Source organism: Dendrobates tinctorius, unplaced genomic scaffold (genome assembly GCF_039654945.1).
Source record: "Dendrobates tinctorius isolate UK_male_01 unplaced genomic scaffold, ASM3965494v1 ptg000015l, whole genome shotgun sequence".
NCBI classification, from domain to species: Eukaryota; Metazoa; Chordata; class Amphibia; order Anura; family Dendrobatidae; genus Dendrobates; species Dendrobates tinctorius.
Window position 1 is genome coordinate 53,456,539 of NW_027361683.1, and position 10,723 is coordinate 53,467,261.

A 10,723-nucleotide genomic window follows, 5' to 3' on the forward strand; every position below is an offset into this window, starting at 1 on the left:
GTCTGTGTTGGCACGGTAATAAATTGTGCTATTTCCAGCTTTACAGAAGGACGATAACACCATAGAAATGTTAATAGGCAAAATTGTTTGGTGAATTGGAACACGCGGGGTTAAAATGTCGCCTCACAACATAGCCTATGACGCTCTCGGGGTCCAGATGTGTTACTGTGCAAAATTTAGTAACAGTAGCTGCGACGGGTGCAGATGCCAATCCCGTACATACACACATACATACACACATACATACACACACCCTTTGAGCTTTATATATTAGACTAGCTGAAGAGCCCGGTGTTGCCTGGGCATAGTAGCCAACTGTGGTTAGTTATAACAAATTATAATGATTATATTGCACATAAAAACATTTCACATCATATATTCAACACTACAGATTTGCAACACAAATTAACTATACGATTACCCAAGTATTGATAGTGTTTTATTTTCAACTAATTCAAGATTTTAGTTTTTTCCTTTCGGTGCAAAGATGAACAGATTTTTGGCAGTTCCAACTCTTGAACAGACCACGTAAAGTTGACCATGAGAAAAGCATGGAGATTGCAAATCGATCCCTACTACTTTCAAGGACTGTCCCTGAGCATTGTTAAAGGACATTGCAATTAGCAGTTTGTTAGCTTTACACTAGACAAGGCGGACTTCCCGGAGAGGACCCTCTGGACCGTGACACCGAGGGTCCCTGGACGAGCAACCAGGTGGAACCGACCCCTATACAGGGATCGTTAGGATCAGGTCCAGGGGTTCGAATGCCACGGCAGCCGGAACCAAGAGGGGCGGCTCGGAGTGGAGTGCAGGGACTAACACGGGAAGGCAGGTTTGGAGTACAACAGTAGGTACAGACACGGGTAGACTGGACTGGAACAGGACAGCAGGTGCGGACCCAGACAAGCAGGACCGGAGTAGGACAGCAGGTACGGACACGGGTAGGCTGGACTGGAACAGGACTGCAGGTGCGGACACAGACAGGCAGGACCGAAGTAGACACAGGTACGGACACGGGTATGCTGAACTGCAAGGAAGCACAAGGCAGTGAGAGAGAGTGGAAGCTGCTAGGCAAACCACAGGACCTAGATGGATGTCAGAACAACAACGATCAGGCGCCTCCATTAAGGGAGGGCGGCCTGATATACCCGCAGATGTGCCCCCATTGGTCCGGCGGTGCTACCGGGTCAGGGCACCGCCGGCCGTTAGGATCACAGGCAGAGGGCCAGCCGCGGCCTATGGCGCACGCGCAGAGCACGCTATGATGTCACAGGCCGCGAGCCGGTCAGAGGAGGACGGCGTTGCTGGAGCAGGAGGGAGCGAAGCTGCGGCACCGGGTAAGAATGAGCGCTCACGACGGGGGGGCGGCGTGGCTCACGACTGGAGGCACGGGGACCGTGACACAGTTGAACTGGAAACTGGAGGCCTTTAAAATAAAACAACAAATCAGACGGAATGAGTGGAATTCTTGGAATTAAAATGTGCTCTCCTTTGGCACATCCTGTTTCTGAGCTGTGTATTTAACCCTATCCTGTGTGATAATGTTTGCTGAGCTGTGTATCTAATCCTCTCCTGTGTGATACTTTCTGCTGAGCTGTGTTACTGACTGCTCAGCCGTGTATCTAATCCTATTCTGTGCGATAAGGACTGCTGAGCCGTGTATCTAATCCTATCCTGTGATACTGACTGCAGAGCCGTGTATCTAATCCTATTCTGTGTGATACTGCCTGCTGAGCCGTGTACCTAATCCTATCCTGTGTGATACTGTCTGCTGAGCTGTGTATCTAATCCTATCCTGTGTGATACTGTCTGCACTAGCCGTGTATCTATTCCTATCCTGTGTGATACTGACTGCTGAGCTGTGTATCTAATCCTATCCTGTGTGATACTGGTCCAACCCCCTGAGCAGGGGGTTGGACCAGATGGCCCAGGAGGTCCCTTCCAACTCTACGATTCTATGATTCTATGATTCTATGATTGCTGAGCCGTGTATCTAATCCTATCCTGTGTGATACTGACTGCTGAGCCATGTGTCTAATCCTCTCCTGTGATACTGACTGCTGAGCTGAGCATCTAATCCTATCCTGTGTGATACTGACTGCTGAGCCGTGTATCTAATCCTATCCTGTGTGATACTGACTGCTGAGCCATGTGTCTAATCCTATCCTGTGTGATACTGACTGCTGAGCTGTGTATCTAATCCTATCCTGTGTGATACTGGGCTCCCCCTGCAGTCTGTGTCAGAGGGTGGTCTGTGTTGGCACGGTAATAAATTGTGTTATTTCCAGCTTTACAGAGGGACGATAACACTATAGAAATTATAAGAATAATAGGCAAAATTGTTTGGTGAATTGGAACGCGTGGGATTAAAATTTCGCCTCACAACATAGTCTATGACGCTCTCGGGGGTCCAGACGTGTGACTGTGCAAAATTTTGTAGCCAATCCCGGACATACATACATACAAACATACACACACACATTCAGCTTTATATATTAGATTATGTGACAGTAACTATGCTTAAGGCTATGTGCACACTCTGCGGATTTGTATCTGCGGGACCGCAGGTAAAATAACCTGTGGCTTTACCTGCGGATTGGCCTGCGGTTTTCCCCTGCGGTTTATCACCTATACAATGGAGGAGATGGTAAACCACAGCAGAATCCGCAGAAAAGAAGTGACGTCATTTCTTTCTGCGGATTCAAAACCGCAGCTTTTCCGCAGTTAAAAATCTGCAGCATGTGCACAGCAGATTGCAAATCCCATAGATTTACATGCTACTGTACACTGTCTGCAGAACTGCTGCAGATCCGCAGCGGATCCGCAGCAAAAACTGCAGCGTGTGCACATAGCCTAAACCAGATTTTTTTTCTGCTTCCCACAAGCTCTGTCACTTTAACATTTTCCACTTTGCTACTCTCATGAATTACTCTCATGAATGAATAGCATTATTCCAAGGAGAACGTCCATCCACTTCTTCACAAGTCTAAGGCTATGTGCACACGTAGGAAATTTTCTTGCGTTTTTGGTTTTGCAAAAATCGCACCTCTTGGCAGAAAACGCAAGTGCGGTTTTGCTGTGGTTTTTATTGAGGCTTTTTTTTGCAGAATTGTCTGCGGTTTTCTCAAAGAAGAATATGAATAAAGTTTGATAAACTATACTCAAGGAAAAAAAAAGGTGATGTCATTTCCTGCTCCAACCCCCCCAGCCTCCATTTTGCTTTTAACAAAAAAAAATGATGAGTGACAGAAATGAGCAGCAGAGTGCCCAGCAGGATGAAGATTACAGCGTGCAGCGCCAAACGGTCCGCAGGCCCTTCAGAATCCTCATGTTGGGGTGTTTGCTGCAAATCCTGATGCAGCACAGAGAGCAGGTAATAGATTTGGGTTTGATAACGTTAGGGTTGCTAATTTTTTGGATAAGGACCGTGATTATGTTTGGGATTAGATAATGGAGAGGATTGGGGTTTGTTGGGAATAGGGTTATATGGTTTGCATTTGGATTAGGCTTGTGATTGGGTTAGGTTATTGATTAGTGTTTGGATAATATAGACTTGGGTATAGTATTATGGATCGGGTATGGCATTATGGTTGGGTTTTGGAAGGTTGTGATTGGTTTAGGTTATTGATTATTCTTTTGATTATTAATAGACTTTGGATTGGGTATGGGATTATGGATTGCGTATGGGATTAGCTTATGGTTGGGTTTTGGAGGGTTGTGATTGGGTTAGGTTATTGATTATTGTTTTGATTATTAATAGATTTTGGATTGGGTATGGGATTATGGATTGCATATGGGATTAGCTTATGGTTGGGTTTTGGAGGGTTGTGATTGGGTTAGGTTATTGATTATTGTTTTGATTATTAATAGATTTTGGATTGGGTATGGGATTATGGATTGCATATGGGATTAGCTTATGGTTGGGTTTTGGAGGGTTGTGATTGGGTTAGGTTATTGATTATTGTTTTGATTATTAATAGATTTTGGATTGGGTATGGGATTATGGATTGCGTATGGGATAAGGGTTATGGTTGGGTTTTGGATTATGGTTGTGGTTTGGTTAGGTTTGTTATTATTGTTTGGATTATGAATAGATTTCGGATTGGTGTTTTTTGGGAAATCAGATTTAAGGCTGGTTTCACACTTGCGTTTTTTTGCGCTGTATTTTAGCGCTAAAAAACGCATGCGCTTTTTTCCCTATATTTTGCATAGGATGCGCTTATGTGCGCATACACATGCTTTTGTATGCGTTTTTACGCACATGTGTTTTTGTGTGGTGTGCGCTCGGGCGCACAAAATGCATCCTGTTGCATTTTTAGGCGTCCGACTTGCCTCAAAAAAATGCATGCGCGCGCAATGCGTTTTTACAGTAAGACACCCATTGTAAGTCTATGGGTGCGCATACGTGCGCATTGGCATGCTCATGTATGTGTTTTTTTGCGCATGCGCTTTTTGTTGACCATTGGTTAGACAATGGAAATTAGGGGTTTGGGTTAGGGTTAGTTAAGGGTGTTTAGGGTTAGGGTTTGTGTTAGGGTTAGTATGGTTTGGTTAAGGGTGAGGGTTTAGGGTTAGTTAGGGGTTAGGGTTTGGGTTAGGGTTAGTAGGGTTTGGTTAAGGGTTAGGGTTAGTAGGGTTTGGTTAAGGGTTAGGGTTAGTAGGGTTTGGTTAAGGGTTAGGGTTAGTAAAGTCATGGTTTGGGTTAGTGTTAATCCTAACCCTATCTTGATTTTTTTGCGAGGCCAACTAATGTTGGAAAAAAACTCAAACGCGGTAAAAACGCATACAAACGCATAAAAACACTGCGTTTTTTTCATGCATGCGCATAAAAATGCTTGAAAAAACGCAGCGTTTGTATGCATTTTTTCCATGCGTTTTTTTGCTGGAAAAACGCGCTGCAAAAAAAGCAAGTGTGAAAGTAGCCTAAATATGTTTTTGATTAAGACTATTTTTGGGATTAGGGTTATGAATCATAAAATTGTTCAGATGTCTTTGTTTTTTGAGTGTGCTGTGTACTAAAAGTATATTTTTATTTCAGGCTCAGCGCAGAAGGAGAAAGCAAGGGCGTAAATTTTGGGTGCACCCACTCTTAGTGAACAGAACCCACAGAGGGCATTTTAACGTTGTTTATAATGATTTGAGGAGGTAAGTTGCCAAATATGTCAAGCAATTTTACAATGTAAAAAGTCTATAATCATTAACTAACCATTTTTTTTTGGTTTACTTTCCAGATATCCGGACAAGTTTGTGTCCTTCTGCCGACTTCCAATCACCGCCTTTGATCATCTGCTTGAAATCTTGGATCCTCATTATTACATTTGCTGATACGGTCATGAGAAAGGCCATCACTGCTGAGGAAAGGATGCTCATCACCTTGCGGTAAGTAACTAATTTTCAGTTTGAATGTCATTACGCTCCTTTCACACATCAGTGTATCGGGTACGGTTTATTAAATTTTTAACATGTAACGGAGACACTGACACAGGTAGACACACTCTAATTAATGGGTCTATGTACATGTCAGCGTGTTTCTTTCCAGCTTTATTTTTACACCGTGGTGTTAGCGACAACATAGAATACTTCATAGAAGACATGGAAGGCGGTTTAGGCATCTATAGCGGCCATACATTTTTGTGTGACTAATTTTTTTTTTTTTTCTTTTCAGGTATTTGGCCACAGGAGAGAGCTACACATCCCTACACCTCCAATTTAGAGTTGGTAAATCCACCATCTCTCAAATTGTGAGGTGCACATGTGCCGTCATCTGGCAGAAGTTGCAGCCCATGGTGATGCCTTCCCCAACCGAGGAGACTTGGTTGCAGGTTGCAGCAGGCTTTCAGTCTGTGGCCAATTTCCCAAACTGCATAGCTGCAGTTGATGGTAAACATGTAAGAGAGCAGAAGCCACCACGATCAGGATCACGCTTCTTTAATTATAAGAAGTATTTTTCGGTGGTCCTGATGGCAGTGGCTGATGCACATTACAAATTTGTTGCCATTGACGTTGGTACTTACGGCAGTACTGGGAATTGTCGGGTGTTGCGAACATCACATGTTGGACAGCAAATTCTTCGAGATTGCGGAGCGCTCCTAGCCTTGGGGCCTTGCCGGGTTCCACACATCCAGTGTCCTTTGTGATGGTATCGGATGAGGCCTTTCCATTAATGACAACCCTGCTGCGCCCATACCCACGAAGGGGACTGACTGCCCGGCGGAGGATTTTTAATTATCGGCTGAGTCGTGCATGAAGATATGTGGAATGCACCTTTGGGATCATGACTAGTCAGTGGAGGATCTTTCACACTGCCATCCAGTTGGATCCAGACATCATTGACGCCGTGATTAAGGCATGCTGTGTACTCCACAACTATGCTCGTGAGTACAGCTCCGAGGTAGATGTGGAGTACCAGCAGCCGCAATGTAATCCAGTGCGCCATGTGGGAAGACCATCCAACTCGGGTGTGCGTGTGAGAGAAACCTTTACTGACTATTTTATGAGTCCAGAAGGTGCCGTGCACTGGCAATACTCCTGTGGTGGTGTTGGGAAGCCTGAACAGCAGTGAAAGATCAGAGAAGAAAAAGACTGAGCGGCAGCAAAGAAGGACCCGTCTTTTTTTTTTTTTTTGGATTGATAACAACATAATTTCTATGGGCACCGGCGAGACAACCCGACCCCCACTATGGATAAGGAAACGTTTATTGTAATCTAGGTCCCATAGTCCCGTTAACTTACACCATCACCATACTTTGACTCTACCCAATAGTGTTGTCATGATGTTCCCATGACACTGGCCGTATGTAGCCGTAGTGTAGCCCCCTTTAATTTTGAGAGAGAACACAAAGTAAATGTATCAATAAAAATTTATTTGAAAAACAATAAACTTTATGACAAACATTGTAACTGATTTTTCAATTTGAAAGATAACATATGGCCACAAACATTTTGGGCCAACAACAAAAAAGTGAACCAAAACTTTATTATTTAGCTTAAATTCTGGTACTGTGGGTAGTACCCATAGTTTGATGATGCATCCTGATTGTAAGTTTGATTTGTTGGTGGTCCAAGCAGCTCACTAGTGTATGGGCGACTGGCTTGATATTGTTGAATTGGTGTTTGGCCTTGGTTTTTTTTTCGGAATAGTCCCAAAACCGACAACGAAATGTCATCATATGGCAAAATAGGTGTGGGATCATGTAACGCTGTAAGCGACATCTGGACCAGGCTTGTGAAAATGTTCTGGAGATCCGGTGGCAGGGAGCGAGCCTTGTTAGCTATTTGTAAAGCGAAAAAGTCGAATTCGTCTTCCGTGGTTGACTTTTTAATCAAGGCTAGCGTCTCATTTGCCGCTTTTATTGTTTTATCCTCGTTTTCTTTTTGTTTTGTTTTTTTTTGGTTGGGCTCTCCTGCCACCGGACAGCCAGCCCTTCCTCTAACCAACTGTTTCCACTACTACAGATTTTTCAGCAGCGGTGGATGACGATGCCCCAGCATCTGATGACAATGGGGCACCACCAGAACCATCTTCACCAGCTGAAGAACAGTTCACAGCAGCTCCAGTTGAAGGTCCAGATGCCTCTTCTGAATCTTCCTCTGCCGGAGGGTCAATGTTGCCTTGAGTGTTGTTTGAGATAAAAAATGCATAATATCAATTTAGTATTATACTTATCTTGCAGAGACAGAGTGCAAACACAAGACAAGTGACATGCTGTGGGGAGAAAACACGTGTCACCTGTCCGGGAACGTAGCTCTACAACCTCCACTGTTTGTACACATAGTGGAGAGCGAAATTCATCACATCTCCTCTACTATGCTGTTCTATGTGGGCACAACAAATTAAAATAACGGTGCAGTTGTATGCAGCGTTGAATACAAATGCCGATTTGTGTTATACCACCTACAAATAGAGGATAGATAGCTTTAAAATACTTTTTAGAAATAAAAATTATTTACCTACGCAATGTCCTGCCAGTTACCAAAAATTGGAGTTCCTCATAAAAAGGGAAGGAGTGTTGGGTAGGAGAGGATCCACTTTTATTGCAGCTTGCCACATATTTATGGAACCTGTCATTTACGGATCTCCATCGCTGCTTTACATCTTTCTCTAACAGAAAAAAGCAACAAAACATTAATTATAATATTTAGGAACACCAATTTTTGGAGTGCAAAACAAATATTCTAATTACCAATTTGCAACTGTGTTGCATTGTTACATGAATCCCAGTCAGGATACAGCTGTTGTAACACTTTGGTCCAGCAGTGATCGCGGTAATAGCGGTCCTTGTAGGCCTCGTCAGAAGGGTCCCATATGGGTGGAAAATCACGGACCTACAATGTAGAGATTCGGATCATTAGATACTATGTTAACCCTCAAAAACTAAAAACCCAAAAAAAAAAATTAGCCTATCCCTACCCCTACCCTTTACCCGAATCACTAGCCCTAACCTTTACCCTAATCTCTTTCCTTACCATAATCCCTACACTAATCCCTTCACTATTCCCTACACTTAGTACAATCCCTACACTAATCCCTACCCTAATCCCTACACTAATCCCTACACTTAGGGCAATCCCTACCCTAATCCCTTCACTATTCCCTACACTTAGTACAATCCCTACACTAATCCCTACGCTAATCCCTACACTAATCCCTACACTTAGTACAATCCCTACCCTAATCCATACCATAATCCTTACACTAATCTCTACACTTAGTACAATCCCTACACTAATCCCTACAGTAATCCCTACACTTAGTACAATCCCTACCCTAATCCCTACACTAATCCCTTCACTATTCCCTACACTTAGTACAATCCCTACACTAATCCCTAGAGTAATCCCTACACTAATCCCTAGAGTAATCCCTACACTTAGTACAATCCCTGCCATAATCCCTACACTAATCCCTACACTTAGTACAATCCCTACAGTAATCCCTACAGTAATCCCTACACTTAGTACAATCCCTACACTAATCCATACACTAATCCATACACTAATCCCTTCACTATTCCCTACACTTTGTACAATCCCTACCATTATTAATATCCCAAACAGAATCCAAAATACGTCCTGGGTTACTCAATTACATGTTCGCTGGGAGGGGTTAATGTAAACCATATGTACCCAGGCTGTAGTGTATGCGCATCCTTTCTGGCTCTAAAAATGGTGGGACCCCCAAAAAAATTTACGTGGGGTTCCCCTACATTTTGGGGCCAGAAAGGCTAAGCAGACAGCTGAGGGTTAATATTTGTAGCCTTGCTATGAATATCAGCCCACAGCTGTCTGCGTAGCCTTTCTGGCTATAAAAATAGGGGTACCACTCAAAAAAATTCACGTGGGGTCCCCCTATATTTTAGGGCCAGAAAGGCTACGCAGACAGCTGCGAGCTGATATTCATAGCCTAGGAAGGGGCCATGTATATTGCCCTCCCGGCTACAAATACCAGCCCGCAGCCGCCGCAGAAGCGGCACATCCAATTCCGGCACTTAGCCCCTCTCTTCCCACTTCCACGCAGTGGTGGGATGTGGGGTAATAAAGGGGTTAATGTCACCTATGATCGGTGACATTAAGCCTGGTTAAAAATGGAGAGGTGTCAAGAAGACGCCAATCCATTAATAATCCAAAACAGTAAAATTGGAAATAAAACAGACACCAAAAAAAAACATTTAATGAAATAAAGACACAGTTTTTGACAAAAATCTTATTTCACACTCAATTCATTGTGACACCCTCGTTCACCTAGAAAAAAGGAAAAAAAACAAACCAAATTCATACTCCCTGGTCCGACGCAGTTCATAAACGAGGGTCCCACGACTTGCCTTGGAGAACAGTCACATCCTGAGATGTGACCATCCTCCATGGCTGCAGAAACACACTGACAGGAGCTAAGCTCCTGCAGTGTGTACTGCGCATGCGCGAGAGAGTTTACCGGAGTTCATTGACTCCGGTACTCTCCTTTACGGCACTGCTGCGTGGGAAAGGTCACACGCTGCTACAGTGCAATAAGGCGAGGTCCCGGAGCGGCCGAACACCGGTAAACTCTGCGAAAAAGGGCAGGAGCATCGCTATGTGGTGAGTATGTATTTAATCACAGAAAAAAATGGAAAAGCCAGCTCACCAGCAACCACCGCAGAGACCTCGGAACTTCGTCCAGACAGACGTGGAATCAATGAAGAGTAAAAAAGAATCTGTAGTTCCAGGTGCGTAAAAACCACTTTAACTTGCTTTATTCATGTTCATTCATCTTTCATGGCTTTTGATAAAGATCATAAAGATGGAAACGCATGAAGCCTGAAACCTGTCCCATGTGTATTGGCATTTCCTGGAGAAAAAATATTGTCATTTGACATTCTGTTTTAATGAACATGAATAAAGCAAGTTAAAGTGGTTTTTATGCAGCTGGAACTACAGATTCTTTTTTACTCTTCAGTATGTATTTAATGTTGTATGTTGTATGTCCTTTATTGTATGATACATGTGTTCTATGTGTATTGTATGTGTCATGTATGTTTTTTTTTAACCATTTAACTGAACAATTGTGCACGGCCGTCGCAGGGACTACTCTCCCATCCTATAGCCGAATGGGAGCAGCAGTCCCATACAGCGACTGAGCACAGTTGTGGGCCTACCGTCATATGGGGACTGAAGCACACAGACTGACGCACACAGACAGACACATACATACTGACGCACACATGCATACATGCATACATACCAAATC

The 10,723-nt window shown here is 43.6% G+C and overlaps 1 long non-coding RNA gene across 1 annotated transcript; it reads left to right on the plus strand.

Annotated features, from left to right (window-relative positions):
• The first annotated feature begins 4,570 nt into the window (after positions 1–4,570).
• Positions 4,571–8,773, plus strand: LOC141077371 (uncharacterized). Its single transcript, XR_012227541.1, has 2 exons — positions 4,571–5,145; positions 5,232–8,773. It is a non-coding gene; the product is annotated as an uncharacterized lncRNA (long non-coding RNA).
• Positions 8,774–10,723: the final 1,950 nt, after the last annotated feature.